This window comes from Zootermopsis nevadensis, unplaced genomic scaffold, assembly GCF_977971745.1.
Source record: "Zootermopsis nevadensis isolate Lab colony 2312 unplaced genomic scaffold, Znev_1.0 Znev_ptg000076l, whole genome shotgun sequence".
In the NCBI taxonomy this organism is placed as follows: Eukaryota; Metazoa; Arthropoda; class Insecta; order Blattodea; family Termopsidae; genus Zootermopsis; species Zootermopsis nevadensis.
Window position 1 is genome coordinate 97,041 of NW_028259207.1, and position 24,475 is coordinate 121,515.

The following is a 24,475-nucleotide window of genomic DNA, read 5'->3' on the forward strand; positions in this document are numbered from 1 at the left end:
AAGCTATAACACACCCATCACAGTTTCTAGAGTTCACCTCAGTGAACAATACAAAACACATACGAATGTGTTCAAGGTCTAAAATTTGGGTTTGTATTTTTCTGTGTTCATTGTACACGATTTTCAGATTCCGTAATACTACAGATTCAGAAATATAAGATATGAAATGTTGACAGATGAACCACGGTTCCGGAGAATCTGACGTAAATACGTCTCTATAATGTAATGTAATGTAATAATTCTTACATAAGATAAGTACCTGTGATATTCTAAAACGTTTTTACCAGCACAAAATTATCTATTCTACGACGCACTTATTCTACAGCCGATTCACAGCCCAGCGCTTTCCGCAATAACGAAAGCGGATTGTTGACGGCAGTAATGTAACACAACAATGCCGAGTAAAGAGATCACGTAACAATTAGTTTCTTAGATAACATAACTTCATTGTTATATTACCTGGGAAACGTCAAACTTCATTGATATGTTACCTGGGAAACGTCAAAATTCATTGATATGTTACCTGGGAAACGTCATCTGTTTATCAACAAATAAACAATGGTTACCTACATAGTTACCTTACATTACATTACATTACATTCATCTACCACAGACCCATCTTAAGCGTAACTAATTCAATTTAAATAAGCAAATTCTTAATCAAACTTTACTCGATTGTAAAGCAGGTGTGACGTATTTACGTCAAATTATCCGGAACCATGGTTCCACTGACAACTTTTTACATGCAAAATAAATTAATTAGAATAATGGCCGGTGTCAAAAGCAGGGTATCTTGTAGAAAATTATTTCGTAAATTTAATATACTTCCACTTGCAAGTGAATTTATACTCTGCTGTCTATCATGTGTGGTGGAAAACTTAGATAAATTTAAAAGAAATACAGATGTACATAATTTAAATACAAGATGGAAACATGATCTCTATGTGCCAAATCCTAACCTTACTAAATATCAAAAAGGAGTCTACCATACAGGTATCAAGTTATTTAATAATCTTACAACAGTTAAAAGTCAAAGTTATTATATAAAGGTATTCAAGCCTGCATTGAAAGATTACCTCTTCACTCACTCTTACTATTCCGTAGATGCTTTCATCTCTGCTGAAATTTTTTAAGCTTTATGTATATCTGTAATCTATACGTAAAGCAAGTTTTGCATTTCTTTTTAAAATTTAAAATTCTGAGGTTTTTGTATATTAATTTGTTAAAATCTTGAGTAAAAAACTAAACTAACCCCCCCCCCCCCCAAAGAGGTGGTTAATTTTGTGTCTTACTCAAGTCTTTTAACCCCTTCCTTTCATTGTATTTATCGCCTAAATATAATTTAAACACAGAGGCGTCAGTTTTCGTAAGCAGTTTGACTCGAATGAGTATTCTTATCAGTATCAGATTACCTTGTTGGTGTTAGTACGTCTTCTCTCACTTTTCTCCATTTCTTAAATAGTTTTCTGTCGCTGTTCGGAGACGATGTGCTGCTTGTAGAGCAGTGATCATGCGACTGGCTTGGTATTTATTTATTACGTTATTTGTTTACTCGGCATTGTTGTGTTTCTATACCAACACAACAATGCAGAGTATAAACAAATATCTGTTGCCATTGTTTGAAGACGTCACCTTCTGTCACCGGGATATAAAAGACACACAATTGAAAATATATAAATCACTTTTATATTACTGTTAATTAAATTAAGCAATGAAGCTATAACACACCCAACAGTTATTTACCATCACAGTTTCTAGAGTTCACCTCAGTGAACAATACAAAACACATACGGATGTGTTCAAGGTCGTATTTTTCTATGTTCATTGTACACGATTTTCAGATTCTGTAATACTACAGATTCAGAAATATAAGATATGAAATGTTGACAGATGAACCACGGTTCCGGAGAATCTGACGTAAATACGTCTCTATAATGTAATGTAATGTAATAATTCTTACATAAGATAAGTACCTGTGATATTCTAAAACGTTTTTACCAGCACAAAATTATCTATTCTACGACGCACTTATTCTACAAGCGATTCACAGCTAAGCTCTTTCCTCAATAACGAAAGCAGATTGTTGACGGCGGTAATGTAACACAACAATGCCGATTAAACAGATCACGTAGCAATTAGTTTCTTAGGTAACATAACCATTGTTATGTTACCTGGGAAACGTCAAACTTCATTGATATGTTACCTGGGAAACGTCAAACTTCATTGATATGTTCCCTGGGAAACGTCATCTGTTTATCAACAAATAAACAACAATGGTTACCTACATAGTTACCTTACATTACATTACATTACATTCATCTACCACAGACCCATCTTAAGCGTAACTAATTCAAGTTAAATAAGCAATGTCTTAATCAAACTTTACTCGATTGTAAAACAGGTGTGACGTATTTACGTCAAATTATCCGGAACCATGGTTCCACTGACAACTTTTTACATGCAAAACAAATTAATTGGAATAATGGCCGGTGTCAAAAGCAGGGTATCTTGTAGAAAATTATTTCGTAAATTTAATATACTTCCACTTGCAAGTGAATTTATACTCTGCTGTCTATCATGTGTGGTGGAAAGCTTAGATAAATTTAAAATAAATACAGATGTACATAATTTAAATACAAGATGGAAACATGATCTCTATGTGCCAAATCCTAACCTTACTAAATATCAAAAAGGAGTCTACCATACAGGTATCAAGTTATTTAATAATCTTCCACCAACAGTTAAAAGTCTTAGTTATTATATAAAGGTATTCAAGCCTGCATTGAAATATTACCTCTTCACTCACTCTTACTATTCCGTAGATGCTTTCATCTCTGCTGAAATTTTTTAAGCTTTATGTATATCTATAATCTATACGTAAAGCAAGTTTTGCATTTCTTTTTAAAATTTAAAATTCTGAGGTTTTTGTATATTAATTTGTTAAAATCTTGAGTAAAAAACTAAACTAACCCCCCCCCCCCCCAAAGGGATGGTTAATTTTGTGTCTTACTCAAGTCTTTTAACCCCTTCCTTTCATTGTATTTATCGCCTAAACATAATTTAAACAAAGAGGCGTCAGTTTTCGTAAGCAGTTTGACTTGAATGAGTATTATTATCAGTATCAGATTACCTTCTCTCACTTTTCTTTATTTCTTAAATAGTTTTCTGTCGCTGTTCGGAGACGATGTGCTGCTTGTAGAGCAGTGATCATGCGACTGGCTTGGTATTTGTTTATTTATTACGTTATTTGTTTACTCGGCATTGTTGTGTTTCTATACCAACACAACAATGCAGAGTATAAACAAATATCTGTTGCCATTGTTTGAAGACGTCACCTTCTGTCACCGGGATCTAAAAGACACACAATTGAAAATATATAAATCACTTTTATATTACTGTTAATTAAATTAAGCAATGAAGCTATAACACACCCATCACAGTTTCTAGAGTTCACCTCAGTGAACAATACAAAACACATACGGATGTGTTCAAGGTCGTATTTTTCTGTGTTCATTGTACACGATTTTCAGATTCTGTAATACTACAGATTCAGAAATATAAGATATGAAATGTTGACAGAGGAACTACGGTTCCGGAGAATCTGACGTAAATACGTCTCTATAATGTAATGTAATGTAATAATTCTTACATAAGATAAGTACCTGTGATATTCTAAAACGTTTTTACCAGCACAAAATTATCTATTCTACGACGCACTTATTCTACAGCCGATTCACAGCTCAGTTCTTTCCGCAATAACGAAAGCGGATTGTTGACGGCAGTAATGTAACACAACAATGCCGAGTAAACAGATCACGTAGCAATTAGTTTCTTAGGTAACATAACCATTGTTATGTTACCTGGGAAACGTCAAACTTCATTGATATGTTACCTGGGAAACGTCAAACTTCATTGATATGTTACCTGGAAAACGTCAAACTTCATTGATATGTTACCTGGGAAACGTCATCTGTTTATCAACAAATAAACAACAATGGTTACCTACATAGTTACCTTACATTACATTACATTACATTCATCTACCACAGACCCATCTTAAGCGTAACTAATTCAAGTTAAATAAGCAATGTCTTAATCAAACTTTACTCGATTGTAAAGCAAGTGTGACGTATTTACGTCAAATTATCCGGAACCATGGTTCCACTGACAACTTTTTACATGCAAAACAAATTAATTAGAATAATGGCCGGTGTCAAAAGCATTGTATCTTGTAGAAAATTATTTCGTAAATTTAATATACTTCCACTTGCAAGTGAATTTATACTCTGCTGTCTATCATGTGTGGTGGAAAACTTAGATAAATTTAAAAGAAATACAGATGTACATAATTTAAATACAAGATGGAAACGTGATCTCTATGTGCCAAATCCTAACCTTACTAAATATCAAAAAGGAGTCTACTATACAGGTATCAAGTTGTTTAATAATCTTCCAACAGTTAAAAGTCTAAGTTATTATATAAAGGTATAAGCCTGCATTGAAATATTACCTCTTCACTCACTCTTACTATTCCGTAGATGCTTTCATCTCTGCTGAACATTTTTAAGCTTTATGTATAGCTATAATCTATACGTAAAGCAAGTTTTGCATTTCTTTTTAAAATTTAGAATTCTGAGGTTTTTGTATATTAATTTGTTAAAATCTTGAGTAAGAAACTAAACTAACCCCCCCCCCCTTCGGAGGGTTTTTTTTGTGTCTTACTCAAGTCTTTTAACCCCTTCCTTTCATTGTATTTATCGCCTAAATATAATTTAAACACAGAGGCGTCAGTTTTCGTAAGCAGTTTGACTTGAATGAGTATTATTATCAGTATCAGATTACCTTCTCTCACTTTTCTCCATTTCTTAAATAGTTTTCTGTCGCTGTTCGGAGACGATGTGCTGCTTGTAGAGCAGTGATAATGCGACTGGCTTGGTATTTTTTGATTTCTTTGTTGTGAAGTGTTATTTGTTTACTCGGCATTGTTGTGTTTCTATACCAACACAACAATGCAGAGTATAAACAAATATCTGTTGACATTGTTTGAAGACGTCATTTCCTGAAGACAACGAAAATCACAAATTTTTATAGTAGAAGACTAGAGCAGGGCGCTCCTTCCGGAGCGCGTTCTCTAATCTGATATTCTACGTCTTTACGTCGCTGTTCTTGTTCAGTCAACTTTCTACGTCCATCCCCACCCTTGCAAATCTTCGTCTTAAAATCGATCATAATAGTTTTCGTAATCGTAATATATCGAATGAGGATCAGTTTACCTTGTGAAGTTGTTGGAGTTGGTACTTCAAATACTTGATGACGTCTTCTTTCGCTTTTCTGATGTTTTAAGCCAACTGTCAGTCGATAATCAAGATTGCGGTCTGCTGCTTCTGGAGCAGTGATAATGCGACTGGCTTGATATTTTTTGATTTCTTTGTTGTGAAGCGTTATTTGTTTACTCGGCATTGTTGTGTTTCTATACCAACACAACAATGCAGAGTATAAACAAATATCTGTTGACATTGTTGATTGATGACGACGAAATCACAAATTTTTATAGTAAAAATAAAAAAAAGATATTTCAGCTACCACAGACCCATCTTAAGCGTAACTAATTCAGGTTAAATAAGCAAAGTCTTAATCAAACTTATCTCAATTGTACAGCATGTATGAAGGGAATATTTAGAATAAAGCCAATATATAAACTTCCTTTCCGTAAAGACGTATTTACGTCAAATTCTCCGGAACCGTGGTTCCACTATCACTTTCATTTTTTTTTTTGGGTGGGGGGGGGGGTGTCTACTCGGTCGTGACTCTGCGTATGCACTTTCGGTGCCCACAACGAAGCTGAAAGCCAGGGCTGGGGCTCCGACGTGCTGGGAGTGGTGACGAACTCCTGTAATCCAACTACTTAGAGGCTAAGTGTTGAGAAATGACTTGAGGTTGGGAGTTCTGGTGTTCTGTGTCCCACAGCTAAGCTCGGTATCAATATGGACACCCTGGGGGGAGCCCGGGGTGGCCAGGTTGTTTAAGGAGGGGTGGATCGGGCCAGAGAGGAAACTCACCCGTATGATGCTGTAATGGGATCGCGCATGAAGACTGGGAGCTGCTTTAGAGCAGACCGGAAGTCACCTGTGATCGGAGCTACCGGCACCTGTACTACGACAACAACGGCCCTGGGATCTTTTTTTTTTTTTGGGGGGGGGGAGGATGAGCCATGTCTCATGGCTCGAGTAGCCTATCTGCTCTCTCGAAGTTCTTTGGAGTCGGCGGCTTCGAGACCCAGATGAGACAGCAGGGCAGACAGTCTGTGTGTGTGTGTGTCCGCCGGGCAGAGAACGACTCAGCTTGGAGACAGATAGGTCTGATATTTTTTGGGTTGTAACCCCCTACCGGAGCCTGAGCCTTGGGAGTTTGTTCTCCTTTTGAATTTATATATATTTTTATTAAATATCCCTTGTTGTTTAATCGGGGGTTCATTTATTAAGTTTTTTGGCTTAACCGCTATTACCATCCCACAACCGTACCACCTCCCGGCCTGGGATAATTTGGTCCAGTCACGAGAGCCAGTAGGGCTGAATTGCCACCTCACAGATTTTGCAATTATGGAGAAGAATGTTCATTCCAAATTAAAACAAATATATTCTGCAGAGAACTTGTGAGACCTACTGATGTTTTAATACTCCAATTTATATGATGAACTATCATTATTTATAAATTAACAATCATTCCATTTATTTAACTATTTCCATGCATAATTTATCAAATTTAACTTTAAATTCACATAATCTGTATGTATGCTTTTTAACCTATGAAAAAGCATTTTTTAAATATATATCATAATAGAAAATTTCAAAGCCTAACTCCACTAATCAAACATAAAAATGAAAACTAAAAACTAAAAGGTAGATTTCCTGTTCCACATTCTAATAAATATGAAATCTGAATATTCTTCAAACATGGCCACTCTCCAGCAATAAAACTTGGTTTCTGGAGACCACAGCCCAAAATTGGAAGAAATCTGTACAATATTTATGACAATGGAAATAAAACAATTATATCAATTATTTATTTTAATCCGTCTGATCACAATATAATTTTATTTAAAATTTATTATAATTAAGATAATAAAATATCATTCATATTCCTTATCGATTGATCGATTTACATTTCGGAACAAACAAACAAACAAAACAATTACTTCTTTAAAACAGGGAAGGAAAACCCTGACAGAAAACCAAGGGTTGAAGGGGCTGCATAGGAAAAGAGAAACCAATCCTTCTAAGGGAAAGAACCCGGAATAAAAACTTCTGGAGGACTGTGGGGGTTGGACATCGGACTAAGAACCCAATTCTGGAAGAAGCTGACACACTGAAAGGGCCGTAGTGGTAAAGAAGAAGAAGAAGGACATGTAATGAATATCGAAACTTTCATTAGGTTTGTACGTCTTCCTCCTCTGTGTGTGTGTGTGCGTGTGCGCGCGCGCTTGGGTGTGTGTGTGGCGTGTGGGGCGTCTGGGGCGTGGTGTGGGGGTGGTGTCTTGTCGTGTGGTGTGGTGTGGTGTGGTGTGGTGTGGTGTGCAGTCGTGTAGTGTCGTGTCGTGTGGTGTGCTGACGTGTCGCGTGGTGTGTCGTCTCGTGTGGCGTCGTCTCGTGTGGCGTCGTCTCGTGTGGCGTCGTCTCGTGTGGCGTCGTCTCGTGTGGCGTCGTCTCGTGTGGCGTCCTCTCGTGTGGCGTCGTGTCGTGTGGCGTCGTGTCGTGTGGCGTCGTCTCGTGTGGCGTCGTCTCGTGTCGTGTGGTGTCGGCCCACACCACAGTACACCACACGACACGACAGCACACGACGACACGACACGACGCGACACGACTGCAGAACACACCACACAACACACCAAACCACACGATACAACACGACAGGACACCAGGCCCCACACGCCCCACGCCCCACGCCACATACACACACCCAAACGCTCGCGCGCGCACGCAGACACACACAAAGGAAGAATACATACAAACAAAATGAAAGTTTCGAATTTCTTCATTACATGTGCGCTTCTGCTCCAACCTCTTCTTCTCTAGCACTACGGCCCTTTCAGTGTGTGAGCTTCTTCCAGAATTGGGTTGGTAGTCCGATGTGCACCCCCCCCCACCGTCCTCCATAAGTTTTTATTCCGGGTTCTTTCCCTTAGAAGGACTGGTTTCTCTATCCCTATGCAGCCCCTTCTACCTTTGGTTTTCTGTCAGGGTTTTCCTTCCCTTAGCCTTTGGGGATTCCTCCCCTACCCACAAGGCAGTGGGGGCACTGAGCTCATGTGGTATTTGATGGGTGTAGCCTGCCACCAGCTACACTCCCACGCTCTCCGGTCTTGCCGCCTCGGTCCGGGACTGCCCCTTATTCGCAGCTAACCCTCATATCACTATCCGCCACCTGTCGCCCGCCCAGTACCTGAGGCTCGCCCTGGATTACGACTGAAATAAACAAACACGACGTTACGGATACGGATCCTACACATCTCCGTTACACTTTTTCGCCGAATGACCCTTCCGTGTAGACGTATTTACGTCAAAATCATTGCTTTATATTATGGAACTCTTAAGGTTCATTGTCGTGTTCGTATCATCCACCTACCTAAAGTCAATTGAATCTGTTAAATTTTGTGCGGTACATGTCTCAACCATCTCATACTCCTTGAATTAATCACTCTAAAATGTTAAATTGAATCATAAGTATGAAGTTCCCCATTGAGTAAGAAACTAAACTAACCCCCCCCCCCAAAGGGGTGGTTAGTTTTGTGTCTTATCCAAGTGTTTTAACCCTTGAATGCGCAGTATGACTTGAATGAGTATTATTATCAGTATCAGATTACCTTGTTGGTGTCAGTACGTCTTCTCTCACTTTTCTCCATTTCTTAAATAGTTTTCTGTCGCTGTTCGGAGACGATGTGCTGCTTGTAGAGCAGTGATCATGCGACTGGCTTGGTATTTGTTTATTTATTACGTTATTTGTTTACTCGGCATTGTTGTGTTTCTATACCAACACAACAATGCAGAGTATAAACAAATATCTGTTGCCATTGTTTGAAGACGTCACCTTCTGTCACCGGTATCTAAAAGACAGACACAATTGAAAATATATAAATCACTTTATATTACTGTTAATTAAATTAAGCAATGAAGCTATAACACACCCATCACAGTTTCTAGAGTTCACCTCAGTGAACAATACAAAACACATACGAATGTGTTCAAGGTCTAAAATTTGGGTTTGTATTTTTCTGTGTTCATTGTACACGATTTTCAGATTCCGTAATACTACAGATTCAGAAATATAAGATATGAAATGTTGACAGATGAACCACGGTTCCGGAGAATCTGACGTAAATACGTCTCTATAATGTAATGTAATGTAATAATTCTTACATAAGATAAGTACCTGTGATATTCTAAAACGTTTTTACCAGCACAAAATTATCTATTCTACGACGCACTTATTCTACAGCCGATTCACAGCTCAGCGCTTTCCGCAATAACGAAAGCGGATTGTTGACGGCAGTAATGTAACACAACAATGCCGAGTAAAGAGATAACGTAACAATTAGTTTCTTAGATAACATAACTTCATTGTTATATTACCTGGGAAACGTCAAACTTCATTGATATGTTACCTGGGAAACGTCAAACTTCACTGATATGTTACCTGGGAAACGTCATCTGTTTATCAACAAATAAACAATGGTTACCTACATAGTTACCTTACATTACATTACATTACATTCATCTACCACAGACCCATCTTAAGCGTAACTAATTCAATTTAAATAAGCAATGTCTTAATCAAACTTTACTCGATTGTAAAGCAGGTGTGACGTATTTACGTCAAATTATCCGGAACCATGGTTCCACTGACAACTTTTTACATGCAAAACAAATTAATTAGAATAATGGCCGTTGTCAAAAGCAGGGTATCTTGTAGAAAATTATTTCGTAAATTTAATATACTTCCACTTGCAAGTGAATTTATACTCTGCTGTCTATCATGTGTGGTGGAAAACTTAGATAAATTTAAAAGAAATACAGATGTACATAATTTAAATACAAGATGGAAACATGATCTCTATGTGCCAAATCCTAACCTTACTAAATATCAAAAAGGAGTCTACCATACAGGTATCAAGTTATTTAATAATCTTCCACCAACAAATTAAAAGTCTACAATTATGCTATAAAGGTATTCAAGCCTGCATTGAAATATTACCTCTTCACTCACTCTTACTATTCCGTAGATGCTTTCATCTCTGCTGAAATTTTTTAAGCTTTATGTATATCTATAATCTATACGTAAAGCAAGTTTTGCATTTCTTTTTAAAATTTAAAATTCTGAGGTTTTTGTATATTAATTTGTTAAAATCTTGAGTAAAAAACTAAACTAACCCCCCCCCCCAAAGGGATGGTTAATTTTGTGTCTTACTCAAGTCTTTTAACCCCTTCCTTTCATTGTATTTATCGCCTAAACATAATTTAAACAAAGAGGCGTCAGTTTTCGTAAGCAGTTTGACTTGAATGAGTATTATTATCAGTATCAGATTACCTTCTCTCACTTTTCTTCATTTCTTAAATAGTTTTCTGTCGCTGTTCGGAGACGATGTGCTGCTTGTAGAGCAGTGATCATGCGACTGGCTTGGTATTTGTTTATTTATTACGTTATTTGTTTACTCGGCATTGTTGTGTTTCTATACCAACACAACAATGCAGAGTATAAACAAATATCTGTTGCCATTGTTTGAAGACGTCACCTTCTGTCACCGGTATCTAAAAGACAGACACAATTGAAAATATATAAATCACTTTATATTACTGTTAATTAAATTAAGCAATGAAGCTATAACACACCCATCACAGTTTCTAGAGTTCACCTCAGTGAACAATACAAAACACATACGGATGTGTTCAAGGTCGTATTTTTCTGTGTTCATTGTACACGATTTTCAGATTCTGTAATACTACAGATTCAGAAATATAAGATATGAAATGTTGACAGAGGAACTACGGTTCCGGAGAATCTGACGTAAATACGTCTCTATAATGTAATGTAATGTAATAATTCTTACATAAGATAAGTACCTGTGATATTCTAAAACGTTTTTACCAGCACAAAATTATCTATTCTACGACGCACTTATTCTACAGCCGATTCACAGCTCAGTTCTTTCCGCAATAACGAAAGCGGATTGTTGACGGCAGTAATGTAACACAACAATGCCGAGTAAAGAGATCACGTAACAATTAGTTTCTTAGATAACATAACTTCATTGTTATATTACCTGGGAAACGTCAAACTTCATTGATATGTTACCTGGAAAACGTCAAACTTCATTGATATGTTACCTGGGAAACGTCATCTGTTTATCAACAAATAAACAACAATGGTTACCTACATAGTTACCTTACATTACATTACATTACATTCATCTACCACAGACCCATCTTAAGCGTAACTAATTCAAGTTAAATAAGCAATGTCTTAATCAAACTTTACTCGATTGTAAAGCAAGTGTGACGTATTTACGTCAAATTATCCGGAACCATGGTTCCACTGACAACTTTTTACATGCAAAACAAATTAATTAGAATAATGGCCGGTGTCAAAAGCATTGTATCTTGTAGAAAATTATTTCGTAAATTTAATATACTTCCACTTGCAAGTGAATTTATACTCTGCTGTCTATCATGTGTGGTGGAAAACTTAGATAAATTTAAAAGAAATACAGATGTACATAATTTAAATACAAGATGGAAACGTGATCTCTATGTGCCAAATCCTAACCTTACTAAATATCAAAAAGGAGTCTACTATACAGGTATCAAGTTGTTTAATAATCTTCCAACAGTTAAAAGTCTAAGTTATTATATAAAGGTATAAGCCTGCATTGAAATATTACCTCTTCACTCACTCTTACTATTCCGTAGATGCTTTCATCTCTGCTGAACATTTTTAAGCTTTATGTATAGCTATAACCTATACGTAAAGCAAGTTTTGCATTTCTTTTTAAAATTTAGAATTCTGAGGTTTTTGTATATTAATTTGTTAAAATCTTGAGTAAGAAACTAAACTAACCCCCCCCCCCTTCGGAGGGTTTTTTTGTGTCTTACTCAAGTCTTTTAACCCCTTCCTTTCATTGTATTTATCGCCTAAATATAATTTAAACACAGAGGCGTCAGTTTTCGTAAGCAGTTTGACTTGAATGAGTATTATTATCAGTATCAGATTACCTTCTCTCACTTTTCTCCATTTCTTAAATAGTTTTCTGTCGCTGTTCGGAGACGATGTGCTGCTTGTAGAGCAGTGATAATGCGACTGGCTTGGTATTTTTTGATTTCTTTGTTGTGAAGTGTTATTTGTTTACTCGGCATTGTTGTGTTTAAATACCAACACAACAATGCAGAGTATAAACAAATATCTGTTGACATTGTTTGAAGACGTCATTTCCTGAAGACAACGAAAATCACAAATTTTTATAGTAGAAGACTAGAGCAGGGCGCTCCTTCCGGAGCGCGTTCTCTAATCTGATATTCTACGTCTTTACGTCGCTGTTCTTGTTCAGTCAACTTTCTACGTCCATCCCCACCCTTGCAAATCTTCGTCTTAAAATCGATCATAATAGTTTTCGTAATCGTAATATATCGAATGAGGATCAGTTTACCTTGTGAAGTTGTTGGAGTTGGTACTTCAAATACTTGATGACGTCTTCTTTCGCTTTTCTGATGTTTTAAGCCAACTGTCAGTCGATAATCAAGATTGCGGTCTGCTGCTTCTGGAGCAGTGATAATGCGACTGGCTTGATATTTTTTGATTTCTTTGTTGTGAAGCGTTATTTGTTTACTCGGCATTGTTGTGTTTCTATACCAACACAACAATGCAGAGTATAAACAAATATCTGTTGACATTGTTGATTGATGACGACGAAATCACAAATTTTTATAGTAAAAATAAAAAAAAAGATATTTCAGCTACCACAGACCCATCTTAAGCGTAACTAATTCAGGTTAAATAAGCAAAGTCTTAATCAAACTTATCTCAATTGTACAGCATGTATGAAGGGAATATTTAGAATAAAGCCAATATATAAACTTCCTTTCCGTAAAGACGTATTTACGTCAAAATCTCCGGAACCGTGGTTCCACTATCACTTTCATTTTTTTTTTTTTGGTGGGGGGGGGGGGTGTCTACTCGGTCGTGACTCTGCGTATGCACTTTCGGTGCCCACAACGAAGCTGAAAGCCAGGGCTGGGGCTCCGACGTGCTGGGAGTGGTGACGAACTCCTGTAATCCAACTACTTAGAGGCTAAGTGTTGAGAAATGACTTGAGGTTGGGAGTTCTGGTGTTCTGTGTCCCACAGCTAAGCTCGGTATCAATATGGACACCCTGGGGGGAGCCCGGGGTGGCCAGGTTGTTTAAGGAGGGGTGGATCGGGCCAGAGAGGAAACTCACCCGTATGATGCTGTAATGGGATCGCGCATGAAGACTGGGAGCTGCTTTAGAGCAGACCGGAAGTCACCTGTGATCGGAGCTACCGGCACCTGTACTACGACAACAACGGCCCTGGGATCTTTTTTTTTTTGGGGGGGGGGGAGGATGAGCCATGTCTCATGGCTCGAGTAGCCTATCTGCTCTCTCGAAGTTCTTTGGAGTCGGCGGCTTCGAGACCCAGATGAGACAGCAGGGCAGACAGTCTGTGTGTGTGTGTGTCCGCCGGGCAGAGAACGACTCAGCTTGGAGACAGATAGGTCTGATATTTTTTGGGTTGTAACCCCCTACCGGAGCCTGAGCCTTGGGAGTTTGTTCTCCTTTTGAATTTATATATATTTTTATTAAATATCCCTTGTTGTTTAATCGGGGGTTCATTTATTAAGTTTTTTGGCTTAACCGCTATTACCATCCCACAACCGTACCACCTCCCGGCCTGGGATAATTTGGTCCAGTCACGAGAGCCAGTAGGGCTGAATTGCCACCTCACAGATTTTGCAATTATGGAGAAGAATGTTCATTCCAAATTAAAACAAATATATTCTGCAGAGAACTTGTGAGACCTACTGATGTTTTAATACTCCAATTTATATGATGAACTATCATTATTTATAAATTAACAATCATTCCATTTATTTAACTATTTCCATGCATAATTTATCAAATTTAACTTTAAATTCACATAATCTGTATGTATGCTTTTTAACCTATGAAAAAGCATTTTTTAAATATATATCATAATAGAAAATTTCAAAGCCTAACTCCACTAATCAAACATAAAAATGAAAACTAAAAACTAAAAGGTAGATTTCCTGTTCCACATTCTAATAAATATGAAATCTGAATATTCTTCAAACATGGCCACTCTCCAGCAATAAAACTTGGTTTCTGGAGACCACAGCCCAAAATTGGAAGAAATCTGTACAATATTTATGACAATGGAAATAAAACAATTATATCAATTATTTATTTTAATCCGTCTGATCACAATATAATTTTATTTAAAATTTATTATAATTAAGATAATAAAATATCATTCATATTCCTTATCGATTGATCGATTTACATTTCGGAACAAACAAACAAACAAAACAATTACTTCTTTAAAACAGGGAAGGAAAACCCTGACAGAAAACCAAGGGTTGAAGGGGCTGCATAGGAAAAGAGAAACCAATCCTTCTAAGGGAAAGAACCCGGAATAAAAACTTCTGGAGGACTATGGGGGTTGGACATCGGGCTAAGAACCCAATTCTGGAAGAAGCTGACACACTGAAAGGGCCGTAGTGGTAAAGAAGAAGAAGAAGGACATGTAATGAATATCGAAACTTTCATTAGGTTTGTACGTCTTCCTCCTCTGTGTGTGTGTGTGCGTGTGCGCGCGCGCTTGGGTGTGTGTGTGGCGTGTGGGGCGTCTGGGGCGTGGTGTGGGGGTGGTGTCTTGTCGTGTGGTGTGGTGTGGTGTGGTGTGCAGTCGTGTAGTGTCGTGTCGTGTGGTGTGCTGACGTGTCGCGTGGTGTGTCGTCTCGTGTGGCGTCGTCTCGTGTGGCGTCGTCTCGTGTGGCGTCGTCTCGTGTGGCGTCGTCTCGTGTGGCGTCGTCTCGTGTGGCGTCCTCTCGTGTGGCGTCGTGTCGTGTGGCGTCATGTCGTGTGGCGTCGTCTCGTGTGGCGTCGTCTCGTGTCGTGTGGTGTCGGCCCACACCACAGTACACCACACGACACGACAGCACACGACGACACGACACGACGCGACACGACTGCAGAACACACCACACAACACACCAAACCACACGATACAACACGACAGGACACCAGGCCCCACACGCCCCACGCCCCACGCCACATACCCACACCCAAACGCTCGCGCGCGCACGCAGACACACACAAAGGAAGAATACATACAAACAAAATGAAAGTTTCGAATTTCTTCATTACATGTGCGCTTCTGCTCCAACCTCTTCTTCTCTAGCACTACGGCCCTTTCAGTGTGTGAGCTTCTTCCAGAATTGGGTTGGTAGTCCGATGTGCACCCCCCCCACCGTCCTCCATAAGTTTTTATTCCGGGTTCTTTCCCTTAGAAGGACTGGTTTCTCTATCCCTATGCAGCCCCTTCTACCCTTGGTTTTCTGTCAGGGTTTTCCTTCCCTTAGCCTTTGGGGATTCCTCCCCTACCCACAAGGCAGTGGGGGCACTGAGCTCATGTGGTATTTGATGGGTGTAGCCTGCCACCAGCTACACTCCCACGCTCTCCGGTCTTGCCGCCTCGGTCCGGGACTGCCCCTTATTCGCAGCTAACCCTCATATCACTATCCGCCACCTGTCGCCCGCCCAGTACCTGAGGCTCGCCCTGGATTACGACTGAAATAAACAAACACGACGTTACGGATACGGATCCTACACATCTCCGTTACACTTTTTCGCCGAATGACCCTTCCGTGTAGACGTATTTACGTCAAAATCATTGCTTTATATTATGGAACTCTTAAGGTTCATTGTCGTGTTCAGATCATCCACCTACCTAAAGTCAATTGAATCTGTTAAATTTTGTGCGGTACATGTCTTAACCATCTCATACTCCTTGAATTAATCACTCTAAAATGTTAAATTGAATCATAAGTATGAAGTTCCCCATTGAGTAAGAAACTAAACTAACCCCCCCCCCCAAAGGGGTGGTTAGTTTTGTGTCTTATCCAAGTGTTTTAACCCTTGAATGCGCAGTATGACTTGAATGAGTATTCTTATCAGTATCAGATTACCTTGTTGGTGTTAGTACGTCTTCTCTCACTTTTCTTCATTTCTTAAATAGTTTTCTGTCGCTGTTCGGAGACGATGTGCTGCTTGTAGAGCAGTGATCATGCGACTGGCTTGGTATTTGTTTATTTATTACGTTATTTGTTTACTCGGCATTGTTGTGTTTCTATACCAACACAACAATGCAGAGTATAAACAAATATCTGTTGCCATTGTTTGAAGACGTCACCTTCTGTCACCGGGATCTAAAAGACACACAATTGAAAATATATAAATCACTTTTATATTACTGTTAATTAAATTAAGCAATGAAGCTATAACACACCCATCACAGTTTCTAGAGTTCACCTCAGTGAACAATACAAAACACATACGGATGTGTTCAAGGTCGTATTTTTCTGTGTTCATTGTACACGTTTTTCAGATTCTGTAATACTACAGATTAAAAAATATAAGATATGAAATGTTGACAGAGGAACTACGGTTCCGGAGAATCTGACGTAAATACGTCTCTATAATGTAATGTAATGTAATAATTCTTACATAAGATAAGTACCTGTGATATTCTAAAACGTTTTTACCAGCACAAAATTATCTATTCTACGACGCACTTATTCTACAGCCGATTCACAGCTCAGTTCTTTCCGCAATAACGAAAGCGGATTGTTGACGGCAGTAATGTAACACAACAATGCCGAGTAAACAGATCACGTAGCAATTAGTTTCTTAGGTAACATAACCATTGTTATGTTACCTGAGAAACGTCAAACTTCATTGATATGTTACCTGGGAAACGTCAAACTTCATTGATATGTTACCTGGAAAACGTCAAACTTCATTGATATGTTACCTGGGAAACGTCATCTGTTTATCAACAAATAAACAACAATGGTTACCTACATAGTTACCTTACATTACATTACATTACATTCATCTACCACAGACCCATCTTAAGCGTAACTAATTCAAGTTAAATAAGCAATGTCTTAATCAAACTTTACTCGATTGTAAAGCAAGTGTGACGTATTTACGTCAAATTATCCGGAACCATGGTTCCACTGACAACTTTTTACATGCAAAACAAATTAATTAGAATAATGGCCGGTGTCAAAAGCATTGTATCTTGTAGAAAATTATTTCGTAAATTTAATATACTTCCACTTGCAAGTGAATTTATACTCTGCTGTCTATCATGTGTGGTGGAAAACTTAGATAAATTTAAAAGAAATACAGATGTACATAATTTAAATACAAGATGGAAACGTGATCTCTATGTGCCAAATCCTAACCTTACTAAATATCAAAAAGGAGTCTACTATACAGGTATCAAGTTGTTTAATAATCTTCCAACAGTTAAAAGTCTAAGTTATTATATAAAGGTATAAGCCTGCATTGAAATATTACCTCTTCACTCACTCTTACTATTCCGTAGATGCTTTCATCTCTGCTGAACATTTTTAAGCTTTATGTATAGCTATAACCTATACGTAAAGCAAGTTTTGCATTTCTTTTTAAAATTTAGAATTCTGAGGTTTTTGTATATTAATTTGTTAAAATCTTGAGTAAGAAACTAAACTAACCCCCCCCCCCCCTTCGGAGGGTTTTTTTTGTGTCTTACTCAAGTCTTTTAACCCCTTCCTTTCATTGTATTTATCGCCTAAATATAATTTAAACACAGAGGCGTCAGTTTTCGTAAGCAGTTTGACTTGAATGAGTATTATTATCAGTATCAGATTACCTTCTCTCACTTTTCTCCATTTCTTAAATAGTTTTCTGTCGCTGTTCGGAGACGATGTGCTGCTTGTAGAGCAGTGATAATGCGACTGGCTTGGTATTTTTTGATTTCTTTGTTGTGAAGTGTTATTTGTTTACTCGGCATTGTTGTGTTTAAATACCAACACAACAATGCAGAGTATAAACAAATATCTGTTGACATTGTTTGAAGACGTCATTTCCTGAAGACAACGAAAATCACAAATTTTTATAGTAGAAGACTAGAGCAGGGCGCTCCTTCCGGAGCGCGTTCTCTAATCTGATATTCTACGTCTTTACGTCGCTGTTCTTGTTCAGTCACCTTTCTACGTCCATCCCCACCCTTGCAAATCTTCGTCTTAAAATCGATCATAATAGTTTTCGTAATCGTAATATATCGAATGAGGATCAGTTTACCTTGTGAAGTTGTTGGAGTTGGTACTTCAAATACTTGATGACGTCTTCTTTCGCTTTTCTGATGTTTTAAGCCAACTGTCAGTCGATAATCAAGATTGCGGTCTGCTGCTTCTGGAGCAGTGATAATGCGACTGGCTTGATATTTTTTGATTTCTTTGTTGTGAAGCGTTATTTGTTTACTCGGCATTGTTGTGTTTCTATACCAACACAACAATGCAGAGTATAAACAAATATCTGTTGACATTGTTGATTGATGACGACGAAATCACAAATTTTTATAGTAAAAATAAAAAAAAAGATATTTCAGCTACCACAGACCCATCTTAAGCGTAACTAATTCAGGTTAAATAAGCAAAGTCTTAATCAAACTTATCTCAATTGTACAGCATGTATGAAGGGAATATTTAGAATAAAGCCAATATATAAACTTCCTTTCCGTAAAGACGTATTTACGTCAAAATCTCCGGAACCGTGGTTCCACTATCACTTTCATTTTTTTTTTTTGGTGGGGGGGGGGGGTGTCTACTCGGTCGTGACTCTGCGTATGCACTTTCGGTGCCCACAACGAAGCTGAAAGCCAGGGCTGGGGCTCCGACGTGCTGGGAGTGGTGACGAACTCCTGTAATCCAACTACTTAGAGGCTAAGTGTTGAGAAATGACTTGAGGTTGGGAGTTCTGGTGTTCTGTGTCCCACAGCTAAGCTCGGTATCAATATGGACACCCTGGGGGGAGCCCGGGGTGGCCAGGTTGTTTAAGGAGGGGTGGATCGGGCCAGAGAGGAAACTCACCCGTATGATGCTGTAATGGGATCGCGCATGAAGACTGGGAGCTGCTTTAGAGCAGACCGGAAGTCACCTGTGATCGGAGCTACCGGCACCTGTACTACGACAACCCCGGCCCTGGGATCTTTTTTTTTTTTTGGGGGGGGGGGGGGAGGATGAGCCATGTCTCATGGCTCGAGTAGCCTATCTGCTCTCTCGAAGTTCTTTGGAGTCGGCGGCTTCGAGACCCAGATGAGACAGCAGGGCAGACAGTCTGTGTGTGTGTGTGTCCGCCGGGCAGAGAACGACTCAGCTTGGAGACAGATAGGTCTGATATTTTTTGGGTTGTAACCCCCTACCGGAGCCTGAGCCTTGGGAGTTTGTTCTCCTTTTGAATTTATATATATTTTTATTAAATATCCCTTGTTGTTTAATCGGGGGTTCATTTATTAAGTTTTTTGGCTTAACCGCTATTACCATCCCACAACCGTACCACCTCCCGGCCTGGGATAATTTGGTCCAGTCACGAGAGCCAGTAGGGCTGAATTGCCACCTCACAGATTTTGCAATTATGGAGAAGAATGTTCATTCCAAATTAAAACAAATATATTCTGCAGAGAACTTGTGAGACCTACTGATGTTTTAATACTCCAATTTATATGATGAACTATCATTATTTATAAATTAACAATCATTCCATTTATTTAACTATTTCCATGCATAATTTATCAAATTTAACTTTAAATTCACATAATCTGTATGTATGCTTTTTAACCTATGAAAAAGCATTTTTTAAATATATATCATAATAGAAAATTTCAAAGCCTAACTCCACTAATCAAACATAAAAATGAAAACTAAAAACTAAAAGGTAGATTTCCTGTTCCACATTCTAATAAATATGAAATCTGAATATTCTTCAAACATGGCCACTCTCCAGCAATAAAACTTGGTTTCTGGAGACCACAGCCCAAAATTGGAAGAAATCTGTACAATATTTATGACAATGGAAATAAAACAATTATATCAATTATTTATTTTAATCCGTCTGATCACAATATAATTTTATTTAAAATTTATTATAATTAAGATAATAAAATATCATTCATATTCCTTATCGATTGATCGATTTACATTTCGGAACAAACAAACAAACAAAACAATTACTTCTTTAAAACAGGGAAGGAAAACCCTGACAGAAAACCAAGGGTTGAAGGGGCTGCATAGGAAAAGAGAAACCAATCCTTCTAAGGGAAAGAACCCGGAATAAAAACTTCTGGAGGACTATGGGGGTTGGACATCGGGCTAAGAACCCAATTCTGGAAGAAGCTGACACACTGAAAGGGCCGTAGTGGTAAAGAAGAAGAAGAAGGACATGTAATGAATATCGAAACTTTCATTAGGTTTGTACGTCTTCCTCCTCTGTGTGTGTGTGTGCGTGTGCGCGCGCGCTTGGGTGTGTGTGTGGCGTGTGGGGCGTCTGGGGCGTGGTGTGGGGGTGGTGTCTTGTCGTGTGGTGTGGTGTGGTGTGGTGTGCAGTCGTGTAGTGTCGTGTCGTGTGGTGTGCTGACGTGTCGCGTGGTGTGTCGTCTCGTGTGGCGTCGTCTCGTGTGGCGTCGTCTCGTGTGGCGTCGTCTCGTGTGGCGTCGTCTCGTGTGGCGTCGTCTCGTGTGGCGTCGTCTCGTGTGGCGTCCTCTCGTGTGGCGTCGTGTCGTGTGGCGTCGTGTCGTGTGGCGTCGTCTCGTGTGGCGTCGTCTCGTGTCGTGTGGTGTCGGCCCACACCACAGTACACCACACGACACGACAGCACACGACGACACGACACGACGCGACACGACTGCAGAACACACCACACAACACACCAAACCACACGATACAACACGACAGGACACCAGGCCCCACACGCCCCACGCCCCACGCCACATACACACACCCAAACGCTCGCGCGCGCACGCAGACACACACAAAGGAAGAATACATACAAACAAAATGAAAGTTTCGAATTTCTTCATTACATGTGCGCTTCTGCTCCAACCTCTTCTTCTCTAGCACTACGGCCCTTTCAGTGTGTGAGCTTCTTCCAGAATTGGGTTGGTAGTCCGATGTGCACCCCCCCCCACCGTCCTCCATAAGTTTTTATTCCGGGTTCTTTCCCTTAGAAGGACTGGTTTCTCTATCCCTATGCAGCCCCTTCTACCCTTGGTTTTCTGTCTGGGTTTTCCTTCCCTTAGCCTTTGGGGATTCCTCCCCTACCCACAAGGCAGTGGGGGCACTGAGCTCATGTGGTATTTGATGGGTGTAGCCTGCCACCAGCTACACTCCCACGCTCTCCGGTCTTGCCGCCTCGGTCCGGGACTGCCCCTTATTCGCAGCTAACCCTCATATCACTATCCGCCACCTGTCGCCCGCCCAGTACCTGAGGCTCGCCCTGGATTACGACTGAAATAAACAAACACGACGTTACGGATACGGATCCTACACATCTCCGTTACACTTTTTCGCCGAATGACCCTTCCGTGTAGACGTATTTACGTCAAAATCATTGCTTTATATTATGGAACTCTTAAGGATCATTGTCGTGTTCAGATCATCCACCTACCTAAAGTCAATTGAATCTGTTAAATTTTGTGCGGTACATGTCTTAACCATCTCATACTCCTTGAATTAATCACTCTAAAATGTTAAATTGAATCATAAGTATGAAGTTCCCCATTGAGTAAGAAACTAAACTAACCCCCCCCCCCCCAAAGGGGTGGTTAGTTTTGTGTCTTATCCAAGTGTTTTAACCCTTGAATGCGCAGTATGACTTGAATGAGTATTCTTATCAGTATCAGATTACCTTGTTGGTGTTAGTACGTCTTCTCTCACTTTTCTTCATTTCTTAAATAGTTTTCTGTCGCTGTTCGGAGACGATGTGCTGCTTGTAGAGCAGTGATCATGCGACTGGCTTGGTATTTGTTTATTTATTACGTTATTTGTTTACTCGGCATTGTTGTGTTTCTATACCAACACAACAATGCAGAGTATAAACAAATATCTGTTGCCATTGTTTGAAGACGTCACCTTCTGTCACCGGGATCTAAAAGACACACAATTGAAAATATATAAATCACTTTTATATTACTGTTAATTAAATTAAGCAATGAAGCTATAACACACCCATCACAGTTTCTAGAGTTCACCTCAGTGAACAATACAAAACACATACGGATGTGTTCAAGGTCGTATTTTTCTGTGTTCATTGTACACGTTTTTCAGATTCTGTAATACTACAGATTCAGAAATATAAGATATGAAATGTTGACAGAGGAACTACGGTTCCGGAGAATCTGACGTAAATACGTCTCTATAATGTAATGTAATGTAATAATTCTTACATAAGATAAGTACCTGTGATATTCTAAAACGTTTTTACCAGCACAAAATTATCTATTCTACGACGCACTTATTCTACAGCCGATTCACAGCTCAGTTCTTTCCGCAATAACGAAAGCGGATTGTTGACGGCAGTAATGTAACACAACAATGCCGAGTAAACAGATCACGTAGCAATTAGTTTCTTAGGTAACATAACCATTGTTATGTTACCTGGGAAACGTCAAACTTCATTGATATGTTACCTGGGAAACGTCAAACTTCATTGATATGTTACCTGGAAAACGTCAAACTTCATTGATATGTTACCTGGGAAACGTCATCTGTTTATCAACAAATAAACAACAATGGTTACCTACATAGTTACCTTACATTACATTACATTACATTCATCTACCACAGACCCATCTTAAGCGTAACTAATTCAAGTTAAATAAGCAATGTCTTAATCAAACTTTACTCGATTGTAAAGCAAGTGTGACGTATTTACGTCAAATTATCCGGAACCATGGTTCCACTGACAACTTTTTACATGCAAAACAAATTAATTAGAATAATGGCCGGTGTCAAAAGCATTGTATCTTGTAGAAAATTATTTCGTAAATTTAATATACTTCCACTTGCAAGTGAATTTATACTCTGCTGTCTATCATGTGTGGTGGAAAACTTAGATAAATTTAAAAGAAATACAGATGTACATAATTTAAATACAAGATGGAAACGTGATCTCTATGTGCCAAATCCTAACCTTACTAAATATCAAAAAGGAGTCTACTATACAGGTATCAAGTTGTTTAATAATCTTCCAACAGTTAAAAGTCTAAGTTATTATATAAAGGTATAAGCCTGCATTGAAATATTACCTCTTCACTCACTCTTACTATTCCGTAGATGCTTTCATCTCTGCTGAACATTTTTAAGCTTTATGTATAGCTATAATCTATACGTAAAGCAAGTTTTGCATTTCTTTTTAAAATTTAGAATTCTGAGGTTTTTGTATATTAATTTGTTAAAATCTTGAGTAAGAAACTAAACTAACCCCCCCCCCTTCGGAGGGTTTTTTTTTGTGTCTTACTCAAGTCTTTTAACCCCTTCCTTTCATTGTATTTATCGCCTAAATATAATTTAAACACAGAGGCGTCAGTGTTCGTAAGCAGTTTGACTTGAATGAGTATTATTATCAGTATCAGATTACCTTCTCTCACTTTTCTCCATTTCTTAAATAGTTTTCTGTCGCTGTTCGGAGACGATGTGCTGCTTGTAGAGCAGTGATAATGCGACTGGCTTGGTATTTTTTGATTTCTTTGTTGTGAAGCGTTATTTGTTTACTCGGCATTGTTGTGTTTCTATACCAACACAACAATGCAGAGTATAAACAAATATCTGTTGACATTGTTTGAAGACATTTCCTGAAGGCAACGAAAATCACAAATTTTTATAGTAGAAGACTAGAGCAGGGCGCTCCTTCCGGAGCGCGTTCTCTAATCTGATATTCTACGTCTTTACGTCGCTGTTCTTGTTCAGTCAACTTTCTACGTCCATCCCCACCCTTGCAAATCTTCGTCTTAAAATCGATCATAATAGTTTTCGTAATCGTAATATATCGAATGAGGATCAGTTTACCTTGTGAAGTTGTTGGAGTTGGTACTTCAAATACTTGATGACGTCTTCTTTCGCTTTTCTGATGTTTTAAGCCAACTGTCAGTCGATAATCAAGATTGCGGTCTGCTGCTTCTGGAGCAGTGATAATGCGACTGGCTTGATATTTTTTGATTTCTTTGTTGTGAAGCGTTATTTGTTTACTCGGCATTGTTGTGTTTCTATACCAACACAACAATGCAGAGTATAAACAAATATCTGTTGACATTGTTGATTGATGACGACGAAATCACAAATTTTTATA

At 38.7% G+C, this 24,475-nt stretch overlaps 1 protein-coding gene, 3 long non-coding RNA genes and 3 pseudogenes across 9 annotated transcripts in view; 4 read left to right on the forward strand and 3 right to left on the reverse strand.

Annotated features, from left to right (window-relative positions):
* The window catches only part of LOC110832269 (protein argonaute-3-like), a 137,851-nt gene that overhangs the window by 68,487 nt on the left and 44,889 nt on the right, over window positions 1–24,475 (forward strand). The window lies entirely within an intron of this gene.
* LOC147870990 (uncharacterized) lies at window positions 1,416–5,403 on the reverse strand. The gene is made up of 4 exons (XR_015532918.1): window positions 5,274–5,403; window positions 4,843–5,059; window positions 3,131–3,351; window positions 1,416–1,635 (listed from the first exon to the last, which is right to left on the reverse strand). It is a non-coding gene; the product is annotated as an uncharacterized LOC147870990 (long non-coding RNA).
* LOC147870991 (signal recognition particle RNA) lies at window positions 5,870–6,130 on the forward strand (annotated as a pseudogene).
* Window positions 13,294–13,554, forward strand: LOC147870992 (signal recognition particle RNA; annotated as a pseudogene).
* Window positions 14,519–18,205, reverse strand: LOC147870993 (uncharacterized). 2 transcript variants are annotated; one of them, XR_015532926.1, is made up of 3 exons: window positions 18,006–18,205; window positions 16,273–16,512; window positions 14,519–15,874 (listed from the first exon to the last, which is right to left on the reverse strand). It is a non-coding gene; the product is annotated as an uncharacterized LOC147870993 (long non-coding RNA). The 2 variants fall into 2 exon arrangements; XR_015532925.1 differs by lacking the exon at window positions 18,006–18,205 and adding an exon at window positions 16,824–16,944.
* Window positions 19,035–19,295, forward strand: LOC147870994 (signal recognition particle RNA; annotated as a pseudogene).
* Window positions 20,261–24,325, reverse strand: LOC147870995 (uncharacterized). Of its 2 annotated transcripts, XR_015532919.1 has the most exons (4): window positions 24,196–24,325; window positions 23,768–23,981; window positions 22,037–22,276; window positions 20,261–21,636 (listed from the first exon to the last, which is right to left on the reverse strand). It is a non-coding gene; the product is annotated as an uncharacterized LOC147870995 (long non-coding RNA). The 2 variants fall into 2 exon arrangements; XR_015532920.1 differs by lacking the exons at window positions 23,768–23,981; window positions 24,196–24,325 and adding an exon at window positions 22,588–22,846 and having other exon boundaries at window positions 20,270–21,636.